Genomic DNA, 11577 nt, shown 5'->3' on the forward strand with positions numbered 1-11577 from the left:
TCTCCTAATCTTCTTAGTTATTAACGTAATTTAATGGAACAAGAAGTGTGCTGAGAATCTCCTATGCAGAAGAAGCTATGATAGTTCCTTTACCGGAGGAATGAGGATGGGGAATGGTGGGGCATGGAGAGACCTGGTGGAGGTGAGAATTCGAGGGAAGATGCAGGAATGAATGCGTGGCTGGATCTTACTTTATAAACCGCAGAGGAGACTGAACTATCAGGACCGTACATAAGTATTATGACGGTGGGGTTGGAGGCAGGATATAAACAAGAATCCTTTGGGAACCTAAGGGAGAGAGGAGTTTATTCGGTCTGGGAGAGCTGGAGAAGCCTCCACGGAGGATGGGCCATTTGAGCTAACCCTTGAAGGACGGGCAGGCCCCTGACAGAAGGAGAAGGAAGGAACAGGAGCAAGAAAACATGAGGTGAAAGCGGTGTGGCTGCCAGAGAGTGAGCTGTGCATACGTGTGTTGGGTCAGGCAGGGACTGTGGCAGAAAAAGTAAAGAAACTTGAATACCCTCTTAAAGACTTCAGACTTTACTGGGCAATGGGGAGTCCCTGAAGAACTCTGAGCATCCCGAAGACCTTTTGATCTCTTGACTTTCCGGAGATGGCTCCTTTTGCATGCAGTTATTGGCAGTGTTGGCTACATTATGCGGGCGCGAGATTTCACTTTTCTTTTTTTCTTTCCAGGGGAGCCGTCTCAAGGAAAAGGACCTTATTCTTTTGTTCCCTTTCATCCAGGTCTGATACTCTGTTTGCCACTTCCTCTCCCTTCCCTTTGATGCTTGTGTCAGGGGAAGTTGTATCCTTGGTTCTTCCTGCTGACATCTGGGTCAGGTATTTGACTCATATGACCTCATGACTATTCTTTTCGGAGAGTTAGATGGGATAGGGAGTAAGTTGTCGTCACTGTCCGTGGGTTGAAAACTCAAGAAAGTTTAGGAATAAAAGAGTTGGAGGAAGAAACGTATAGACGAAGAGATGGGACATGCATCAAAGCACAGGACAGCGTGCGCTGGGTTGAGAGAGGTCCCAAAATAGAAAGTGCTTCTCTTGGGATTCACACTGCAGGCCTTGGCAGGCGGCCCGCCCTTATCACCGTTAATTTTCAGACTTTGGAATTGGGCACCACACCCTGGTGTTAAGCTGTTAACCTCCAGAATCAAGGCCACAGCTGCCGGGAAGAATTCCTCTTTCAAGCTGTGGCCTCATCAGAGTTCTTCGTCTGGACACGCCACAAAGGGTAAATGTTCCTAAATTCAGTGCCATGATTCTGGGACTCTATATATACTCAGGCGGCTCCCACTCCTTTACTCCAGGACACACACACAGAGCAGAACTGTCCTGGAGTGGATCAGGGCACTGCAGTTGCAGAGAGAGAGACAGACAGACAGACCGCCCTCCTTTGTTCTACTTCCCGGAAGAGTAAAATTGGAAAAAATGCGGATACTTTGAGGAAATAAAGGACATTTCTAGAGCCTGGATTTTCACAGCAGAAGTCTGCTCTGGGTCTAGAGACAGGTTACAGTTTTCAGATTCAGGAGATCTTGAGACTTCACCCAGTTTTCCTTGCCATGTGCTGTGACGTTACACCCAGGCCATCAGCAGGGGGCTCCCTCAACCTTAGCAGCTGCTATCGATGCTTGGGAGGCCACGCCATGTAAATGAGAGAAGAAATGCAGATCTGACTGTGAGTTTAAAATCCAATGCCCCAAAGTACTTTTGGAGAGAAGAAACCCTAACCCATCCCGAAAACAGACCACTTCAGCAAGAAGGTATTTGCTAGCGTTTACATTAAATGACACTGTTTAAATTCCTGGATCGAGGTCAGCGTAATGTTTATGCTCAGGGTAACACGTAGCTAAGTTATCCGTCAGAGAACCTAAGAAGCAGAACAACTCTTTGACCAGTGGTTTAATTGTTTCTGGACTGGCGGCTCAACGATTCCTAAATATTGAATCACAGCACCATCAATCACCATCGGTCCCAGGTCTGAACCAAAGCTTTGCAGATGCCAAATCCCTATGTGGCATTTGCCCAAAATCACGCCGGCTAAACACACAGTGCCTGATTGATAAAGCGTAATGTCCGGGTAGCTAATGGCCGCTATCTGTTAGGGCCGTTGGAGCTGGCCAACTGCTCTCAATTAAGATGGAAAAGGCCGCATGGTGAAGATGGAATCAGGAAAAGGAAACCGGACACTGCCAGAACCACATCTGTCTGGAGTTAATATCTCTTGGGAGTGTTGTAATTTTCCACTCTGTAGACACAGCAGGCTGGGCTCCAGTGCAAGTATTAGTAGGAATCAGGGTGCCCTCTTCCTTGGAAGTTCCTAGACAACCTCTGTTCAGGTTTTATTACCACCTAACTCTTTTCTTCTTAGCTCTAGGGAAATAATCATGTTCCTTTATTACAACTTCATCTGAGACGTGTTACAGTGAATGTTGCCATTGATGGTTTGATATCAGGTGTGCTTCTTTGAGGAAATTACAGGAGAATGCCCCAAATTCCCCAACAACATTTGGGAGACATCTTGGGACTTTTATTTGGGGGTGATGGGGACACACCTAGTCAGTGGGTGAGGTTTTGTAACCTTTTCCAATTCCAGGGAAGAGGAGGCACCATATTGTGACCAAATTCTACCTCCCACCTATCCCCTATAAAAGTGTACCAAACAGAGGAACCAGATAGCTCCCGGGCAAACTGCACCCTGAGCGCCGAGTGGACTCGAGGGGACGTGGGCTTTGGGAGGTCAGGGTTAGTCGGCAGGATCTGGAGGCGTTTCCATGGAGCGTGAGTCCTCTTGGTGACAGAAAGGCAAACGCATCTGAGTAGAAACTTTGGGGAAGCCACTCCAGGCTACTGCGGTGGGAAACTCAACGGTTTCTGTTTGTACTGGCTTTGTTCATTCATATGTTTCTCATCAGCTACATTCAGACTGATTCCATTTGCAAAGCTCTCCTGGCAGTCTTGGTGCATGAGGCTTGGTGGCAAAATCTCCGGCAGTTCTGATCCTGCCCAGGCCCTGCTCTTCTCGTGTAGTTTCTTGGCGCTTTAGCGTCTAAGCAGAAATTGGCTAAGCAGACGCAGCAGTTGAACAAAACCAAATGTAAAACAGAACGTTGGAACACCAAATGAAGAGATATTTCTGTGTGTGGGGCGCAGGAATGCAGTGAGGGGCAGTGAGGGAGGGGCTTCCTTAGAACCAGACTGAATCAGGCTCCCATCTTGTCAGCATCCTCGCTAATTATGCCAGATCAAAAGTTGTATCCCCTTTACCCTTCTGCCTCACTAACGGATGCAATAGAAAATATTTGGGTCCCTGGCCCTCACAGGAGTTGTGACCCAAGACACGCTGACACCACTTAATTTTTCTCAGAATCCTTTAACTTAGCTTTGCACACTCCCATCAGCTTCCTTCTTAGCACCCACCTCCCCAGCCCCAACTGTTTCACATGTGTGGCTCATCTTTTCTTCCTCCACTTGACGCTGACTTTTCTTGTACCGTTAGGGAGGATGCTTGTCATCCCACCCTTTATATCGACACGGCAGGGAGAGGCCATCCAGTTGGAGAAACGTCCAAGCCCTCTCTTCCCACTCTTGAGACTGGGAGAAAGGCACTGCTGTCCACAGCCCTTGGCTGTTTCCCAGGGACTGACAGCATGTGTTCTGTGGCTCTTGTCCTGCGTGTTGCTGTCTGGATTTGATTTCTGCATGTGCGGGTCATGGGGTCTGAAATTAGGGTGGAGACCTGAGTATTAGGAAGGAGAGAGTCCATTGGCTTCAGGTTCAAGACATTGATCCAGTCCAGTAAAACTGGTACGCACACGCACAAACACGTACGTGCACGCACACACGCACGCACTTCCACGCACACACAGGGTGGTCTCACAGTCACGCAGTTCAAAACGCAAAAGGCAAAAAGGGGCATATATATCTTCCCGCACTCCTGTTCCCCAGCTTCTTAGTCCCCTTTGTAGATCCCACCAGGGTTTACAGTGTCTCCTGTCCCTGCAGACATGTTTTAAACATACATTAGCAAATAAATCTTACATTGCCCCACAGTTGGTAGCATACTATACATAGTGTTCAACATCCTTTTGTTTTTTTTCACCTTTTAAAATGGCTGCATAGTGTATCATTGAATGAATTTCCATAATTTATTTAACTAGTCCCATATGGACAGGCATTTGGGAGTTTCCAATCTCTTGCTATTGTAAAAATATAAAGTGTCTATTCTGATCCTCAGATCTTGTGTTTATTTCCCAAGTCTCCACACTCAGAGGGGGAGGAGGGTGGTCCACCCTCTACACGTCTGCCCAGCCTGGCGCTGGCTTTGAAGCCCCAGAGCCCTGAGTCAGACATGGCCAGCGTGGCTCTTTTGTTCCCTCCAATTCTCGCCAACTTGCCATCACACAGAGAACTTATGCTACCGATTCCGGTGTTCTCTAACTTAGGTAAGTTCATGCTTTTCTTTCTCCTCCTCTGCCTACAGCCTCCTGCAACGCAGGGATTTGGTTGTAACCAAAATCCTGATCCAGCAGGTGATACCTCCACTCTCCTAAGACTTAGGGTATGGAATCCCCTGCAGTTCCGTAGCACGTGGTAGTGTGCAAAACACTCTCATGTAGCGTTCTTTCATCTAAGCCTTACACAAATTATCTGAGGTTGGTAGGACATTTTCTCCACGAAGGAACTGTTGTTCAGAGGGACTGTGTGGCTTGCCCAAGTTCACTTAGCTGATAAATGGCAGACACAAAGCTCAAAGCCAGATCATCTAACCCTCAGTCTACAGCTCTTCGAATACACACGCTCACCCTTTTGCCATGTATGTGACATCCAAGTCAGCTTTCAACTTGGAATACGGTGGAGGCTAACATCTAGCAAATTTATTCTCAATTTTCATTTCCATCAGTAGCTAGATTGAGGCTATTCAGACAAAAGGAATTACGCACCACTTCATCTACATGGATCCGCTGGGATAGTGTACAACATGGCGAGGGCAACGCCAGCTGTCCAGGGAGCAGGAACATATGGTGGGAGAGGTGCCAGGGCTGGAGGCACACGTGTGATGTGGAGGTCAGGGGATGGGCTTGGGAACGGGCAGCAGGGAGAGGGGAGAAGGACGTCCGTGCACGGAGCGTCCACTGTGTGCCACGTTCACCCGTGAACCGCTCACGGGACTTGGGAAACACGCGCACACAGATGCGGCAGGCCCCGCTGGTTCCCTCAGGATGTGGTAGCGGGGCGTGGTAGCGGGGCGTGGTGGGCCGCCTCTGCTTCACCGGCGGGCAGCCAGGGACTGAGTGACTTCGCACACCGAGCTGACAGCGCGCACCGAGCTGGTCTCAGCCTCCTGCCCCCAGCTCACGTGCGCGGCTCTTTCCTCCCCCGGCATGTGTTTCCTCTCCTCTCCGGCAGCTCCCCACCTCCTAGGAGCACAGTTTGGGGCAGTTTTACTGCACCCGCTCACCGGGCATCCTCGGCTGCACCACCCCGGCGCAGGGAGCCGGGCTGCGAAGGGGCCGCGGGCAAGGTGTGCTGCCACGGTGGAGAGAGCCACGCCGTAGGAGGCAGGGGTGTGAGGGCAGCCAGGGCACTGAACGTGCTCCTGCAGAAGAGGAAGTTTTGCAGGGGCGCTGCCGAGAGAGGCACCGGACCGAGAGGAGGGCCGGGTCACCGCAGGCTCAGAAGCTGTGCTGAGGGTCTCAGGAATTGTCCTAGAGGTGGTGGGAATTACAGAGGAACTTGAAGGAGGTTCTCTCCCCGTGAGCATGCACCGAGGAAAGGTCGTATGTGGACACGGAGGAAGGGGACTGCCGGCCAGCCAGGAGGTGGGTTCTCACCAGGAACTGACCGTGATTGCACCCTGGTCTCGGACTTGCAGCCTCCAGAACGGGGAGAATCCGATTCCTGTTACTTAAGCCCCTAGTCTCCGGTGCTGTGTCATGGCAGCCCACCTGGCGGAGACGCACACAGCCCTGTGCCTGTTGGCTCTGGAAATCCAGGGCGAGCACAGAATCCTCGCCCCCATGGAGCTTGCAGTCTAGTGGTGGGGAGAGGGAGGCATGAAATGAACGCTCCTCGCAGACATATGTAGTTACTGTTATGGAAGAGAGTAACAGGGCCTCATTTAGACTATGGAAGACAGGGGAGGACTTCTGAGGACGCGACCTCCAACCTTCAACGTGAAGGATGAGTGGAGGGAGCCTGGCGTGAGCCGAGGAAAGGGCATCACAGGCTCGGGGAGGGTGCGTGTGAGGCCCCCGGGTGAGAAAGGGCTTGGAGAGAAACTGACAAGACACAGTGTCCCCAGAGCAGGGAGGGACATGAAATCAGACTGGGAGCTCCCGGGGGCAGGTCGCTCGGGGACTGGCAGGTCTTGCTGAGAGGGTTACATTTATGTGCTCATTAAAGGGTTTAAGTGGAGAAGTGAAATGATCCAATGTTCAGGTTTAAAAGAGAACTCTGAATAATGTGAGAATCAGATGGGAGGGGTGGGACGTGCTGTCTGTTCCGTCCCGGGTTGGGGGTCCCGAGCAGCTGGCGGACTAGAGAGAAGTGGTTCACGTGGAGGCCAGTGCATAGGATGGGTGGCAGGGAGGGGAACAGGAACAACAGCTGGGAGAGGGTGAGTCTGAGGCCACTGAGTCTGGCGGGGAGCTGGAAGCATATGGGCCTGTGGTTCAGGAGACAGAGCCAGCCTGCGCGGAAAGAAGGGAACACAGCAGGCCCGAGGCCGCCGTCCTTAGAGACACCTGATGGCACGGCTGGCCCTTGGCTGGTGTCTGGGACCTCGGCTCTCAGGGTGTCCCCGTCACCAGTGAACCGACAAGGCTGGTTTTCCGCGCCTAGACTGTCTGCGCAGTCCCTGTGGTTTATGGTGGACGCCGGCTTTCCTTCCGGGAGTCTGGCGTGTTGCTGTGTGCCAGGCGGAGGGCGTCCACATGCGCAGCCCCCGGATACAGCCCTGAGCTCTGAGTCTCTCCTGGGCGTCCCTGGGCTGAAACCTCGCACGCGTGTGGCTGCATTTTCATTGCTGGGGAAGAGCGAGCTCCGTGCAGCGCCCGTGGGAGGCGGAGAGCACGGAAGCCTCACATGGATTCTCTGGACCCGCCTGTGTCTCTGTCCCTTATGATTCGGCCGGTATCCTCAGCATGTCTCTAATAAATCTCAGCCATGAGCACAGCTCGCCCTGAGTCTCGGGAGTTCTAGCGAATCTCAGAATGATGGGGTGGTCTTGGGGACCCCTGACAGTCTCAGGATTTAAATTTGGGAGTGATCAGCATGTAGGAAAAAACCGTAACCACGTGACCGTAAGAGATTTCCGCCCCCCGCCCCCCACCCCAGGAAGAGTGAGTAGGACCCTGAGGATCTCCGCAAGTTAGGAGTGAGCAGGGGACAGGAACCACGAAGGAGGTGAGGACTCAGGCAGCCGGAGAGAGGAATGTCTGCAGACTTAGCAAGGTCACTGACGGCCTTGGCCAGCAGTCCTGTGGGCAGTGGTGGGGAGAGCTGGCTTGTTAGGGGGTGAGGAGGGTGGAAGGAACAGAGAGGGACGTGGGGAGGTGTAAACATATTGTTTGTAAGACAGAAAAACAACTTGGTCACTTGTTTTCTCATGTATTAAGTGTCTGCTGCATGACAGGCTCTAGGCCAGACGTGAGTGATGCAGTGAGCACAGGGTGTGGTCCAGACCTCACGGAGTCTGTGGTCCAGCTGAGTGTTTGAAAAGCAAAGTGCACAAGGCCGTGCGGGTGTTGCATCTAACCCGAGGGCTTCTTTGACTAAGTGACCTTGAATCTGGGAACTGATGAATAAGTAGGAATGTGTTGAAGTCAGGGGAGTAGAAAAAGGGAAAAAGGTCATTTCAGGCAGAGGGAAGAATATATATGGGCTGAGGACCTAGAGAAGGTGGAGGGCTCTGGTTTCTAGAAGGGATTGATTCTGACTGGCAGAAATACCTCAACATGTAACAGAAAAAGGAAAAGAGGTTAGGTTTTAAAAGAATAGATAGAGCTACAGGTAAGGCTTAGGACGGGCGGTAAGACACCGAGCTTTCTTGTATGATGGCTTTCATTCTCTCGTGGGGCAGGGTTTTGTTTTGTTTTGTTTTGTTGTTTTCATCCCATCCCTGTTCTGAGACCTAGTGCATTTGGGGGCTAGAAAAATAGAAGGGATCTTTGGTAATATAACACAAGATGGAGAAGAGGGAGACATTCTTTCAGCATCGTAACACACCAGAGATGGGCGAGCATGGGGGAAAGGCTGCTGTCATTGTTGTTCTTGGTTCTGTTCCCAGGAGGGCTTTTCCACCTCCCCTTCTTCCACCCTGACATCTGAAGTTCAAGCTCCCAGCAGCAGTGAAACCAGACAGAGTGGAATAACTGATCAGTTATGTCAGGGGACAAGCACAAGGAAAGGCATTACTCTGGGTGGGCGGTGGAGAACAGAGGGGTGGGCAAGGATGACGGGGTAGGGACTCCTGGAGGCCTAGGACCTGGCGTGCTGTGCCCTGGAGGACCTGGGAGACTCATTTAATAAGGTCCTGAATCTCCGCTCTCCGACAGACTTGATAGTTACTGGAATATGCCTCTTGACTCTAAAATAAGGCAGAATCAGGATGTTCCTCTAGACTCGAGTCCGTAGCCTGACCTGTCAACAGCGAGACCGTGTCCCCTCTCTCCTCGTATCATGGGAGATGCAGTGTTGGGTTCTGCTGCGTAGGTGGTGGTGAGGTCTTCCACTCACAGCAGGATCATGAGCTTGTGAGGAGAGTGGAGAAAGTGGACGATAATCTTGTAGAGAAGCAGCAACAGAGCCGACGAGGGAAGCCTGTGTGGGTGGCTGGTCAGAGCTTCCACTGGAGATGCCAACTTCACGGTGGTCCCACATGCTCGGGGGTGTGGAGCCCGGTTGCCAGAGTCACGATGGCGAGCCTCAGGCAGAGGGTGGAACGGTCTTCGTGGGCTCTGCTGTGGAGCCCCAGACAGTCAGTGGGGCAAGGAAGGTGGGAACGTTGGAAGATCGAACTTGAGGTGCTGGAACACGGACTTTAAGCACACAGGAAAGAAGAAACAGAGGCAGAGGCAGAGAAATAAAGATGGGGATGTGTGTATGGGGGGCCGTCAAGGATCTGGGGTCCCTAGAGTAAGTGTAAGGGGAGCAGTGAGAGGTTGGGAAGGGTCGTAAATTGTGGTTGGGGGGCAGGATGTTTAAATCTATGACCTCAGAGGTGGAGAGGTTGTGAGGAATAAATAAGCAAGCTCAGGATGTGGTCTTCGGAGGCCCGCACTGACCTTCGTCATCACCGGGTCCCTCTCTTTGATGCGACATTCACACGGCTTTTCTCTCTCCTTTTAGCCTCGGATGCACCTCTCATCTCAGCTACGCTTTTTCCACTTTCTGGTCCAGCAAGAGAAACTCACAGCATCTTTTCTTACTTCCGGAGAAATTTATTCCACATGTGTCTGATTCATTTGCGTTTACAGAAACTCGACATCTCCAGTGTCCAAAAACCCTTTCAACTATTTTTTTCTTCCCTTTCTTAGAAACAGGAAGTTGTGTTTGGCTGAGGGCAAACTCTTCCAGTGCCCCTGGGACTTACAAGTTGTTTGGAATGAGGAACGGTGAGGGCTGGGGAAGACTCTTCTCTCCTTTCCTGGGGCAATTGTGTGTCTGCCAGGGGTAGGCTGGGCAGCTCGTGGGGCTGGAAGACTAGCCAGAACTTTCCTGTCTCTCGTCGTTGAGCCCCAGGCCTGAGGGAAAGTATGTCCTAAAAGAGACAGGTGCGTTTGAAGGCTCCTGTGTTCCTCTCTTCCAGCACTAGCATCTCAGCTCAGGCTCTACTTTTGCGCTGGGTCTCATCTTTCTCTTCCCAGTACTTGAGCAGGGTCTTGTTTTGGGGGGTGTGGGTTGGCTGACACTACCGGGAAGGTGACACTAGCCGGGAAGGCCCACTACCTCCCCGGTGGAGTATCAGAGAAGGTCCCCATGTGAAGAAGCAGGAACAGAGCTGTAACGGGGCGCACCTGTTCTGATACGCCTGGCCAGGTTGTTGGGAAGAAGTGTTGACCTGAAGAGCAGACAGGTGCCTGGGAGGGGCTGACGTGGTGCCCGCGAGGCAGGGGCAGCAGGGGGGTCACAACCCAACCGCCCTGCTCGCTCAGCGCTCCAACTTCCAGTTCCCTTTGCGAGTTATTTCGTTTTGTTTAGAACTGTTTTGAATGTAAGGTCGATCTGACCACAGTACGTCTCTAGTGATTACCTAGATTGAACCAGCAAAAACAGCAGCTTAGGTTGGTGCCTTCTCTCTCTCACACATTCCGCGGGCAGCTTTCTCGAAGCTACAAGCTCAGCGGAGGACCACGGGGAAAGGTGCCGTACTAGGAGAGACCTTTCTCAGAAAGACACGCCATCCTGCAGCCGAGGCCACCACAGGCAGTGAACCCCGGTTTGCGTGCCTCCCGGGCATGGGTGCTACTGCCTCTCTCCCGTCCTAGGACTCACGGGCAGTGCCTGCTCAGGACCCTGGGCTGGCTGAGTGTCTAATCGACGGTGGAATTAGGGGAGGAGGGCGCTGCCGGGGATACACGTCTCTCCACTCCGCACGGAGCACAGCCTGGGTGGAGGAGGACAGGTGTCGAGACGGTGACTTAGCCTTTGGCCTAAAATGCTGTCGTCACAGTCTTCGTCACGCTCACCCTATCTCGTGTTTGACTTTGGCCGTGTACTTAGTAATCTAGCTTCAACTCACCCTAGAGGCGAGAGGAAGTGACGCGACTATGGCAGGAGAAATCTGGAAATCTGGAAATCCAAGGATAGCGCTAGCCTCTGGTAAATTCCATGTTTCTGGTCACTCTTATGGACAAACCATTCCTAATTCCCCAACAGCCATGGGTGCCCCGCTGCTTCCCGGAGGGGTTTGGAGATCTGAGGCATAGCATACAGAGCCCAGATCGCTGTGGGCTCGGGAGCCTCTTTCCCCGCGACCAGGGGAGACTCGGACTCTGGGGGACTCAGGCCGCGTGTGAAGGCCTGGCGCACAGCAGAGGTACCACCTCACTTCACAGGCCTGAGAGTGAAGCTGTGACAAAGCCACTCTATTTGTCTGGACCACACAGAGATATCACAACAAAGCAAAAGACAACATATTCTTAAGAACATTCCTCTTGTTCCTGTCCTTTTTGTTTGTTTATTTGTTTGTTTTGGTGGTGGTGGGAAGGCTTGGTAAAAATGAAGAGGGCTCCAGGGGAAAGCAAGAAGAACTAATGTTTGGATGCTAGGAAGGAGGAAAAGTCCTCAGTAAGAGGGTCCACTGGCTAAAATGCCCAAACACGAAGGATCTAAAGCTAGTGGACATCAGATAGCAAGGTGTGGAGCTGGTGGGAAGACATTCCCATCACCCCTGGGAGAGAAGGGTGGTTTACTAAAGCGGGCCGGGGAACATGCTTTTGTAAATTCACAAAGCTCTCTGGTCCGCTACAGGAGAATAAAGGGCAGAGAATAAACCCCAGACAAGGATTCACTTGTCTCGCGGACAGTGGTTGGAAATGGACTTCGATGCTAATG

General features: G+C 52.0%; 1 pseudogene across 1 annotated transcript in view; it reads left to right on the forward strand.

The window, feature by feature from the left end:
* The window catches only part of LOC111165491 (uncharacterized), a 68810-nt pseudogene extending 57233 nt beyond the window's left edge, over positions 1-11577 (forward strand). The window contains exon 4 of the transcript XR_016393964.1: positions 1-11577. This exon is cut by the window's left edge and continues 26466 nt beyond it. The product of XR_016393964.1 is annotated as an uncharacterized LOC111165491 (transcript).

The sequence above is a fragment of the Delphinapterus leucas genome, chromosome 7, assembly GCF_059928025.1.
Source record: "Delphinapterus leucas isolate spDelLeu-1000000601 "Yukka" chromosome 7, BTC_Dleu_Yukka2, whole genome shotgun sequence".
Lineage (NCBI taxonomy): Eukaryota > Metazoa > Chordata > Mammalia > Artiodactyla > Monodontidae > Delphinapterus > Delphinapterus leucas.